Source organism: Palaemon carinicauda, chromosome 19 (assembly GCF_036898095.1).
Source record: "Palaemon carinicauda isolate YSFRI2023 chromosome 19, ASM3689809v2, whole genome shotgun sequence".
NCBI classification, from domain to species: Eukaryota; Metazoa; Arthropoda; class Malacostraca; order Decapoda; family Palaemonidae; genus Palaemon; species Palaemon carinicauda.
The window spans coordinates 8,739,978-8,753,854 of NC_090743.1; positions in this window are offsets into that span (position 1 = coordinate 8,739,978).

Below are 13,877 nucleotides of genomic sequence, written 5' to 3' on the forward strand. Positions count from 1 at the left end.
ACATTATCTCTGACCCCGGCCCTTACTCGATTCGGACCCCAAAAATAGGGCCTTTTTCAATAAAAACTCATATATCTTCTATAATTTTAGCCGGAGAGCGAAAATATGCGATGACCACATTTATACCCATAAAACGACTCTATGCTGTAGTCTAACACAAAATCTGACACCGAAAATTTTGGGACATTATCTCTGACCCCGGCCCTTACTCGATTCGGACCCCAAAAATAGGGCCACTTTTTCAATAAAAACTCATATATCTTCTATAATTTTAGCCGGAGAGCGAAAATATGCGATGACCACATTTATACCCATAAAACGACTCTATGCTGTAGTCTAACACAAAATCTGACACCGAAAATTTTGGGACATTATCTCTGACCCCGGCCCTTACTCGATTCGGACCCCAAAAATAGGGCCCTTTTTCAATAAAAACTCATATATCTTCTATAATTTTAGCCGGAGAGCGAAAATATGCGATGACCACATTTATACCCATAAAACGACTCTATGCTGTAGTCTAACACAAAATCTGACACCGAAAATTTTGGGACATTATCTCTGACCCCGGCCCTTACTCGATTCGGACCCCAAAAATAGGGCCCTTTTTCAATAAAAACTCATATATCTTCTATAATTTTAGCCGGAGAGCGAAAATATGCGATGACCACATTTATACCCATAAAACGACTCTATGCTGTAGTCTAACACAAAATCTGACACCGAAAATTTTGGGACATTATCTCTGACCCCGGCCCTTACTCGATTCGGACCCCAAAAATAGGGCCCTTTTTCAATAAAAACTCATATATCTTCTATAATTTTAGCCGGAGAGCGAAAATATGCGATGACCACATTTATACCCATAAAACGACTCTATGCTGTAGTCTAACACAAAATCTGACACCGAAAATTTTGGGGCATTATCTCTGACCCCGGCCCTTACTCGATTCGGACCCCAAAAATAGGGCCCTTTTTCAATAAAAACTCATATATCTTCTATAATTTTAGCCGGAGAGCGAAAATATGCGATGACCACATTTATACCCATAAAACGACTCTATGCTGTAGTCTAACACAAAATCTGACACCGAAAATTTTGGGGCATTATCTCTGACCCCGGCCCTTACTCGTTTCGGACCCCAAAAATAGGGCACTTTTTCAATAAAAACTCATATATCTTCTATAATTTTAGCCGGAGAGCGAAAATATGCGATGACCACATTTATACCCATAAAACGACTCTATGCTGTAGTCTAACACAAAATCTGACACCGAAAATTTTGGGACATTATCTCTGACCCCGGCCCTTACTCGTTTCGGACCCCAAAAATAGGGCCCTTTTTCAATAAAAACTCATATATCTTCTATAATTTTAGCCGGAGAGCGAAAATATGCGATGACCACATTTATACCCATAAAACGACTCTATGCTGTAGTCTAACACAAAATCTGACACCGAAAATTTTGGGACATTATCTCTGACCCCGGCCCTTACTCGATTCGGACCCCAAAAATAGGGCCCTTTTTCAATAAAAACTCTTATATCTTCTATAATTTTAGCCGGAGAGCGAAAATATGCGATGACCACATTTATACCCATAAAACGACTCTATGCTGTAGTCTAACACAAAATCTGACACCGAAAATTTTGGGACATTATCTCTGACCCCGGCCCTTACTCGATTCGGACCCCAAAAATAGGGCCCTTTTTCAATAAAAACTCATATATCTTCTATAATTTTAGCCGGAGAGCGAAAATATGCGATGACCACATTTATACCCATAAAACGACTCTATGCTGTAGTCTAACACAAAATCTGACACCGAAAATTTTGGGACATTATCTCTGACCCCGGCCCTTACTCGATTCGGACCCCAAAAATAGGGCCCTTTTTCAATAAAAACTCATATATCTTCTATAATTTTAGCCGGAGAGCGAAAATATGCGATGACCACATTTATACCCATAAAACGACTCTATGCTGTAGTCTAACACAAAATCTGACACCGAAAATTTTGGGGCATTATCTCTGACCCCGGCCCTTACTCGATTCGGACCCCAAAAATAGGGCACTTTTTCAATAAAAACTCATATATCTTCTATAATTTTAGCCGGAGAGCGAAAATATGCGATGACCACATTTATACCCATAAAACGACTCTATGCTGTAGTCTAACACAAAATCTGACACCGAAAATTTTGGGGCATTATCTCTGACCCCGGCCCTTACTCGCTTCGGACCCCAAAAATAGGGCCTTTTTCAATAAAAACTCATATATCTTCTATAATTTTAGCCGGAGAGCGAAAATATGCGATGACCACATTTATACCCATAAAACGACTCTATGCTGTAGTCTAACACAAAATCTGACACCGAAAATTTTGGGGCATTATCTCTGACCCCGGCCCTTACTCGATTCGGACCCCAAAAATAGGGCACTTTTTCAATAAAACTCATATATCTTCTATAATTTTAGCCGGAGAGCGAAAATATGCGATGACCACATTTATACCCATAAAACGACTCTATGCTGTAGTCTAACACAAAATCTGACACCGAAAATTTTGGGGCATTATCTCTGACCCCGGCCCTTACTCGATTCGGACCCCAAAAATAGGGCCCTTTTTCAATAAAAACTCATATATCTTCTATAATTTTAGCCGGAGAGCGAAAATATGCGATGACCACATTTATACCCATAAAACGACTCTATGCTGTAGTCTAACACAAAATCTGACACCGAAAATTTTGGGACATTATCTCTGACCCCGGCCCTTACTCGATTCGGACCCCAAAAATAGGGCCTTTTTCAATAAAAACTCATATATCTTCTATAATTTTAGCCGGAGAGCGAAAATATGCGATGACCACATTTATACCCATAAAACGACTCTATGCTGTAGTCTAACACAAAATCTGACACCGAAAATTTTGGGACATTATCTCTGACCCCGGCCCTTACTCGATTCGGACCCCAAAAATAGGGCCCTTTTTCAATAAAAACTCATATATCTTCTATAATTTTAGCCGGAGAGCGAAAATATGCGATGACCACATTTATACCCATAAAACGACTCTATGCTGTAGTCTAACACAAAATCTGACACCGAAAATTTTGGGGACATTATCTCTGACCCCGGCCCTTACTCGATTCGGACCCCAAAAATAGGGCCCTTTTTCAATAAAAACTCATATATCTTCTATAATTTTAGCCGGAGAGCGAAAATATGCGATGACCACATTTATACCCATAAAACGACTCTATGCTGTAGTCTAACACAAAATCTGACACCGAAAATTTTGGGACATTATCTCTGACCCCGGCCCTTACTCGTTTCGGACCCCAAAAATAGGGCCTTTTTCAATAAAAACTCATATATCTTCTATAATTTTAGCCGGAGAGCGAAAATATGCGATGACCACATTTATACCCATAAAACGACTCTATGCTGTAGTCTAACACAAAATCTGACACTGAAAATTTTGGGGCATTATCTCTGACCCCGGCCCTTACTCGTTTCGGACCCCAAAAATAGGGCACTTTTTCAATAAAAACTCATATATCTTCTATAATTTTAGCCGGAGAGCGAAAATATGCGATGACCACATTTATACCCATAAAACGACTCTATGCTGTAGTCTAACACAAAATCTGACACCGAAAATTTTGGGCATTATCTCTGACCCCGGCCCTTACTCGTTTCGGACCCCAAAAATAGGGCCCTTTTTCAATAAAAACTCATATATCTTCTATAATTTTAGCCGGAGAGCGAAAATATGCGATGACCACATTTATACCCATAAAACGACTCTATGCTGTAGTCTAACACAAAATCTGACACCGAAAATTTTGGGGCATTATCTCTGACCCCGGCCCTTACTCGATTCGGACCCCAAAAATAGGGCCTTTTTCAATAAAAACTCATATATCTTCTATAATTTTAGCCGGAGAGCGAAAATATGCGATGACCACATTTATACCCATAAAACGACTCTATGCTGTAGTCTAACACAAAATCTGACACCGAAAATTTTGGGGCATTATCTCTGACCCCGGCCCTTACTCGATTCGGACCCCAAAAATAGGGCCTTTTTCAATAAAACTCATATATCTTCTATAATTTTAGCCGGAGAGCGAAAATATGCGATGACCACATTTATACCCATAAAACGACTCTATGCTGTAGTCTAACACAAAATCTGACACCGAAAATTTTGGGGCATTATCTCTGACCCCGGCCCTTACTCGATTCGGACCCCAAAAATAGGGCCTTTTTCAATAAAAACTCATATATCTTCTATAATTTTAGCCGGAGAGCGAAAATATGCGATGACCACATTTATACCCATAAAACGACTCTATGCTGTAGTCTAACACAAAATCTGACACCGAAAATTTTGGGGCATTATCTCTGACCCCGGCCCTTACTCGATTCGGACCCCAAAAATAGGGCCTTTTTCAATAAAAACTCATATATCTTCTATAATTTTAGCCGGAGAGCGAAAATATGCGATGACCACATTTATACCCATAAAACGACTCTATGCTGTAGTCTAACACAAAATCTGACACCGAAAATTTTGGGGCATTATCTCTGACCCCGGCCCTTACTCGATTCGGACCCCAAAAATAGGGCCTTTTTCAATAAAAACTCATATATCTTCTATAATTTTAGCCGGAGAGCGAAAATATGCGATGACCACATTTATACCCATAAAACGACTCTATGCTGTAGTCTAACACAAAATCTGACACCGAAAATTTTGGGGCATTATCTCTGACCCCGGCCCTTACTCGATTCGGACCCCAAAAATAGGGCCTTTTTCAATAAAAACTCATATATCTTCTATAATTTTAGCCGGAGAGCGAAAATATGCGATGACCACATTTATACCCATAAAACGACTCTATGCTGTAGTCTAACACAAAATCTGACACCGAAAATTTTGGGCATTATCTCTGACCCCGGCCCTTACTCGATTCGGACCCCAAAAATAGGGCCCTTTTTCAATAAAAACTCATATATCTTCTATAATTTTAGCCGGAGAGCGAAAATATGCGATGACCACATTTATACCCATAAAACGACTCTATGCTGTAGTCTAACACAAAATCTGACACCGAAAATTTTGGGGCATTATCTCTGACCCCGGCCCTTACTCGTTTCGGACCCCAAAAATAGGGCCTTTTTCAATAAAAACTCATATATCTTCTATAATTTTAGCCGGAGAGCGAAAATATGCGATGACCACATTTATACCCATAAAACGACTCTATGCTGTAGTCTAACACAAAATCTGACACCGAAAATTTTGGGGCATTATCTCTGACCCCGGCCCTTACTCGTTTCGGACCCCAAAAATAGGGCCTTTTTCAATAAAAACTCATATATCTTCTATAATTTTAGCCGGAGAGCGAAAATATGCGATGACCACATTTATACCCATAAAACGACTCTATGCTGTAGTCTAACACAAAATCTGACACCGAAAATTTTGGGGCATTATCTCTGACCCCGGCCCTTACTCGATTCGGACCCCAAAAATAGGGCCTTTTTCAATAAAAACTCATATATCTTCTATAATTTTAGCCGGAGAGCGAAAATATGCGATGACCACATTTATACCCATAAAACGACTCTATGCTGTAGTCTAACACAAAATCTGACACCGAAAATTTTGGGGCATTATCTCTGACCCCGGCCCTTACTCGATTCGGACCCCAAAAATAGGGCCCTTTTTCAATAAAAACTCATATATCTTCTATAATTTTAGCCGGAGAGCGAAAATATGCGATGACCACATTTATACCCATAAAACGACTCTATGCTGTAGTCTAACACAAAATCTGACACCGAAAATTTTGGGGCATTATCTCTGACCCCGGCCCTTACTCGTTTCGGACCCCAAAAATAGGGCCTTTTTCAATAAAAACTCATATATCTTCTATAATTTTAGCCGGAGAGCGAAAATATGCGATGACCACATTTATACCCATAAAACGACTCTATGCTGTAGTCTAACACAAAATCTGACACCGAAAATTTTGGGGCATTATCTCTGACCCCGGCCCTTACTCGATTCGGACCCCAAAAATAGGGCCTTTTTCAATAAAAACTCATATATCTTCTATAATTTTAGCCGGAGAGCGAAAATATGCGATGACCACATTTATACCCATAAAACGACTCTATGCTGTAGTCTAACACAAAATCTGACACCGAAAATTTTGGGCATTATCTCTGACCCCGGCCCTTACTCGATTCGGACCCCAAAAATAGGGCCTTTTTCAATAAAAACTCATATATCTTCTATAATTTTAGCCGGAGAGCGAAAATATGCGATGACCACATTTATACCCATAAAACGACTCTATGCTGTAGTCTAACACAAAATCTGACACCGAAAATTTTGGGGCATTATCTCTGACCCCGGCCCTTACTCGATTCGGACCCCAAAAATAGGGCCTTTTTCAATAAAAACTCATATATCTTCTATAATTTTAGCCGGAGAGCGAAAATATGCGATGACCACATTTATACCCATAAAACGACTCTATGCTGTAGTCTAACACAAAATCTGACACCGAAAATTTTGGGGCATTATCTCTGACCCCGGCCCTTACTCGATTCGGACCCCAAAAATAGGGCCTTTTTCAATAAAAACTCATATATCTTCTATAATTTTAGCCGGAGAGCGAAAATATGCGATGACCACATTTATACCCATAAAACGACTCTATGCTGTAGTCTAACACAAAATCTGACACCGAAAATTTTGGGGCATTATCTCTGACCCCGGCCCTTACTCGATTCGGACCCCAAAAATAGGGCCTTTTTCAATAAAAACTCATATATCTTCTATAATTTTAGCCGGAGAGCGAAAATATGCGATGACCACATTTATACCCATAAAACGACTCTATGCTGTAGTCTAACACAAAATCTGACACCGAAAATTTTGGGGCATTATCTCTGACCCCGGCCCTTACTCGATTCGGACCCCAAAAATAGGGCCTTTTTCAATAAAAACTCATATATCTTCTATAATTTTAGCCGGAGAGCGAAAATATGCGATGACCACATTTATACCCATAAAACGACTCTATGCTGTAGTCTAACACAAAATCTGACACCGAAAATTTTGGGCATTATCTCTGACCCCGGCCCTTACTCGATTCGGACCCCAAAAATAGGGCCCTTTTTCAATAAAAACTCATATATCTTCTATAATTTTAGCCGGAGAGCGAAAATATGCGATGACCACATTTATACCCATAAAACGACTCTATGCTGTAGTCTAACACAAAATCTGACACCGAAAATTTTGGGGCATTATCTCTGACCCCGGCCCTTACTCGATTCGGACCCCAAAAATAGGGCCTTTTTCAATAAAAACTCATATATCTTCTATAATTTTAGCCGGAGAGCGAAAATATGCGATGACCACATTTATACCCATAAAACGACTCTATGCTGTAGTCTAACACAAAATCTGACACCGAAAATTTTGGGCATTATCTCTGACCCCGGCCCTTACTCGATTCGGACCCCAAAAATAGGGCCTTTTTCAATAAAAACTCATATATCTTCTATAATTTTAGCCGGAGAGCGAAAATATGCGATGACCACATTTATACCCATAAAACGACTCTATGCTGTAGTCTAACACAAAATCTGACACCGAAAATTTTGGGGCATTATCTCTGACCCCGGCCCTTACTCGTTTCGGACCCCAAAAATAGGGCCTTTTTCAATAAAAACTCATATATCTTCTATAATTTTAGCCGGAGAGCGAAAATATGCGATGACCACATTTATACCCATAAAACGACTCTATGCTGTAGTCTAACACAAAATCTGACACCGAAAATTTTGGGGCATTATCTCTGACCCCGGCCCTTACTCGATTCGGACCCCAAAAATAGGGCACTTTTTCAATAAAAACTCATATATCTTCTATAATTTTAGCCGGAGAGCGAAAATATGCGATGACCACATTTATACCCATAAAACGACTCTATGCTGTAGTCTAACACAAAATCTGACACCGAAAATTTTGGGGCATTATCTCTGACCCCGGCCCTTACTCGTTTCGGACCCCAAAAATAGGGCACTTTTTCAATAAAAACTCATATATCTTCTATAATTTTAGCCGGAGAGCGAAAATATGCGATGACCACATTTATACCCATAAAACGACTCTATGCTGTAGTCTAACACAAAATCTGACACCGAAAATTTTGGGGCATTATCTCTGACCCCGGCCCTTACTCGATTCGGACCCCAAAAATAGGGCCTTTTTCAATAAAAACTCATATATCTTCTATAATTTTAGCCGGAGAGCGAAAATATGCGATGACCACATTTATACCCATAAAACGACTCTATGCTGTAGTCTAACACAAAATCTGACACCGAAAATTTTGGGGCATTATCTCTGACCCCGGCCCTTACTCGATTCGGACCCCAAAAATAGGGCCCTTTTTCAATAAAAACCATATATCTTCTATAATTTTAGCCGGAGAGCGAAAATATGCGATGACCACATTTATACCCATAAAACGACTCTATGCTGTAGTCTAACACAAAATCTGACACCGAAAATTTTGGGGCATTATCTCTGACCCCGGCCCTTACTCGATTCGGACCCCAAAAATAGGGCCCTTTTTCAATAAAACTCATATATCTTCTATAATTTTAGCCGGAGAGCGAAAATATGCGATGACCACATTTATACCCATAAAACGACTCTATGCTGTAGTCTAACACAAAATCTGACACCGAAAATTTTGGGGCATTATCTCTGACCCCGGCCCTTACTCGATTCGGACCCCAAAAATAGGGCCCTTTTTCAATAAAAACTCATATATCTTCTATAATTTTAGCCGGAGAGCGAAAATATGCGATGACCACATTTATACCCATAAAACGACTCTATGCTGTAGTCTAACACAAAATCTGACACCGAAAATTTTGGGGCATTATCTCTGACCCCGGCCCTTACTCGATTCGGACCCCAAAAATAGGGCCTTTTTCAATAAAAACTCATATATCTTCTATAATTTTAGCCGGAGAGCGAAAATATGCGATGACCACATTTATACCCATAAAACGACTCTATGCTGTAGTCTAACACAAAATCTGACACCGAAAATTTTGGGGACATTATCTCTGACCCCGGCCCTTACTCGATTCGGACCCCAAAAATAGGGCCCTTTTTCAATAAAAACTCATATATCTTCTATAATTTTAGCCGGAGAGCAAAAATATGCGATGACCACATTTATACCCATAAAACGACTCTATGCTGTAGTCTAACACAAAATCTGACACCGAAAATTTTGGGGCATTATCTCTGACCCCGGCCCTTACTCGATTCGGACCCCAAAAATAGGAGCCTTTTTCAATAAAAACTCATATATCTTCTATAATTTTAGCCGGAGAGCGAAAATATGCGATGACCACATTTATACCCATAAAACGACTCTATGCTGTAGTCTAACACAAAATCTGACACCGAAAATTTTGGGCATTATCTCTGACCCCGGCCCTTACTCGATTCGGACCCCAAAAATAGGGCCCTTTTTCAATAAAAACTCATATATCTTCTATAATTTTAGCCGGAGAGCGAAAATATGCGATGACCACATTTATACCCATAAAACGACTCTATGCTGTAGTCTAACACAAAATCTGACACCGAAAATTTTGGGGCATTATCTCTGACCCCGGCCCTTACTCGATTCGGACCCCAAAAATAGGGCCTTTTTATAAAAACTCATATATCTTCTATAATTTTAGCCGGAGAGCGAAAATATGCGATGACCACATTTATACCCATAAAACGACTCTATGCTGTAGTCTAACACAAAATCTGACACCGAAAATTTTGGGGCATTATCTCTGACCCCGGCCCTTACTCGATTCGGACCCCAAAAATAGGAGCCCTTTTTCAATAAAAACTCATATATCTTCTATAATTTTAGCCGGAGAGCGAAAATATGCGATGACCACATTTATACCCATAAAACGACTCTATGCTGTAGTCTAACACAAAATCTGACACCGAAAATTTTGGGGCATTATCTCTGACCCCGGCCCTTACTCGATTCGGACCCCAAAAATAGGGACCCTTTTTCAATATAAAACTCATATATCTTCTATAATTTTAGCCGGAGAGCGAAAATATGCGATGACCACATTTATACCCATAAAACGACTCTATGCTGTAGTCTAACACAAAATCTGACACCGAAAATTTTGGGGCATTATCTCTGACCCCGGCCCTTACTCGATTCGGACCCCAAAAATAGGGCCTTTTTATATAAAATCCTCATATATCTTCTATAATTTTAGCCGGAGAGCGAAAATATGCGATGACCACATTTATACCCATAAAACGACTCTATGCTGTAGTCTAACACAAAATCTGACACCGAAAATTTTGGGGCATTATCTCTGACCCCGGCCCTTACTCGATTCGGACCCAAAAATAGGGCCCTTTTTCAATAAAAACTCATATATCTTCTATAATTTTAGCCGGAGAGCGAAAATATGCGATGACCACATTTATACCCATAAAACGACTCTATGCTGTAGTCTAACACAAAATCTGACACCGAAAATTTTGGGGCATTATCTCTGACCCCGGCCCTTACTCGATTCGGACCCCAAAAATAGGGCCCTTTTTCAATAAAAACTCATATATCTTCTATAATTTTAGCCGGAGAGCGAAAATATGCGATGACCACATTTATACCCATAAAACGACTCTATGCTGTAGTCTAACACAAAATCTGACACCGAAAATTTTGGGCATTATCTCTGACCCCGGCCCTTACTCGATTCGGACCCCAAAAATAGGGCCTTTTTAATAAAAACTCATATATCTTCTATAATTTTAGCCGGAGAGCGAAAATATGCGATGACCACATTTATACCCATAAAACGACTCTATGCTGTAGTCTAACACAAAATCTGACACCGAAAATTTTGGGGCATTATCTCTGACCCCGGCCCTTACTCGATTCGGACCCCAAAAATAGGGCCTTTTTCAATAAAAACTCATATATCTTCTATAATTTTAGCCGGAGAGCAAAAATATGCGATGACCACATTTATACCCATAAAACGACTCTATGCTGTAGTCTAACACAAAATCTGACACCGAAAATTTTGGGGCATTATCTCTGACCCCGGCCCTTACTCGATTCGGACCCAAAAATAGGACCCTTTTTCAATAAAAACTCATATATCTTCTATAATTTTAGCCGGAGAGCGAAAATATGCGATGACCACATTTATACCCATAAAACGACTCTATGCTGTAGTCTAACACAAAATCTGACACCGAAAATTTTGGGGCATTATCTCTGACCCCGGCCCTTACTCGATTCGGACCCCAAAAATAGGGCCCTTTTTCAATAAAAACTCATATATCTATAATTTTAGCCGGAGAGCAAAAATATGCGATGACCACATTTATACCCCTAAAACGACTCTATGCTGTAGTCTAACACAAAATCTGACACCGAAAATTTTGGGGCATTATCTCTGACCCCGGCCCTTACTCGATTCGGACCCCAAAAATAGGGCCTTTTTATAAAATCCTCGTATATCTTCTATAATTTTAGCCGGAGAGCGAAAATATGCGATGACCACATTTATACCCATAAAACGACTCTATGCTGTAGTCTAACACAAAATCTGACACCGAAAATTTTGGGCATTATCTCTGACCCCGGCCCTTACTCGATTCGGACCTCAAAAATAGGACCCTTTTTATATAAAATCCCATATATCTTCTATAATTTTAGCCGGAGAGCAAAAATATGCGATGACCACATTTATACCCATAAAACGACTCTATGCTGTAGTCTAACACAAAATCTGACACCGAAAATTTTGGGGCATTATCTCTGACCCCGGCCCTTACTCGATTCGGACCCCAAAAATAGGGCCCTTTTTATATAAAACCTCATATATCTTCTATAATTTTAGCCGGAGAGCGAAAATATGCGATGACCACATTTATACCCATAAAACGACTCTATGCTGTAGTCTAACACAAAATCTGACACCGAAAATTTTGGGCATTATCTCTGACCCCGGCCCTTACTCGATTCGGACCCCAAAAATAGGGCCTTTTTCAATAAAACCTCATATATCTTCTATAATTTTAGCCGGAGAGCGAAAATATGCGATGACCACATTTATACCCATAAAACGACTCTATGCTGTAGTCTAACACAAAATCTGACACCGAAAATTTTGGGGCATTATCTCTGACCCCGGCCCTTACTCGATTCGGACCCAAAAATAGGGCCTTTTTCAATAAAAACTCATATATCTTCTATAATTTTAGCCGGAGAGCGAAAATATGCGATGACCACATTTATACCCATAAAACGACTCTATGCTGTAGTCTAACACAAAATCTGACACCGAAAATTTTGGGCATTATCTCTGACCCCGGCCCTTACTCGATTCGGACCCCAAAAATAGGGCCCTTTTTCAATAAAAACTCATATATCTTCTATAATTTTAGCCGGAGAGCGAAAATATGCGATGACCACATTTATACCCATAAAACGACTCTATGCTGTAGTCTAACACAAAATCTGACACCGAAAATTTTGGGGCATTATCTCTGACCCCGGCCCTTACTCGATTTCGGACCCCAAAAATAGGACCCTTTTTATAAAAACCATATATCTTCTATAATTTTAGCCGGAGAGCGAAAATATGCGATGACCACATTTATACCCATAAAACGACTCTATGCTGTAGTCTAACACAAAATCTGACACCGAAAATTTTGGGGCATTATCTCTGACCCCGGCCCTTACTCGATTCGGACCCCAAAAATAGGGCCCTTTTTCAATAAAAACTCATATATCTATAATTTTAGCCGGAGAGCGAAAATATGCGATGACCACATTTATACCCCTAAAACGACTCTATGCTGTAGTCTAACACAAAATCTGACACCGAAAATTTTGGGGCATTATCTCTGACCCCGGCCCTTACTCGATTCGGACCTTAAAAATAGGACCCTTTTTATATAAAATCCCATATATCTTCTATAATTTTAGCCGGAGAGCAAAAATATGCGATGACCACATTTATACCCATAAAACGACTCTATGCTGTAGTCTAACACAAAATCTGACACCGAAAATTTTGGGGCATTATCTCTGACCCCGGCCCTTACTCGATTCGGACCCTCAAAAATAGGACGCTTTTTATATAAAATCCCATATATCTTCTATAATTTTAGCCGGAGAGCAAAAATATGCGATGACCACATTTATACCCATAAAACGACTCTATGCTGTAGTCTAACACAAAATCTGACACCGAAAATTTTGGGGCATTATCTCTGACCCCGGCCCTTACTCGATTCGGACCTCAAAAATAGGACCCTTTTTATATAAAATCCCATATATCTTCTATAATTTTAGCCGGAGAGCAAAAATATGCGATGACCACATTTATACCCATAAAACGACTCTATGCTGTAGTCTAACACAAAATCTGACACCGAAAATTTTGGGGCATTATCTCTGACCCCGGCCCTTACTCGATTCGGACCTCAAAAATGGACCCTTTTTTATAAAATCCCATATATCTTCTATAATTTTAGCCGGAGAGCAAAAATATGCGATGACCACATTTATACCCATAAAACGACTCTATGCTGTAGTCTAACACAAAATCTGACACCGAAAATTTTGGGCATTATCTCTGACCCCGGCCCTTACTCGATTCGGACCTCAAAAATAGGAGCCCTTTTTATATAAAATCCCATATATCTTCTATAATTTTAGCCGGAGAGCAAAAATATGCGATGACCACATTTATACCCATA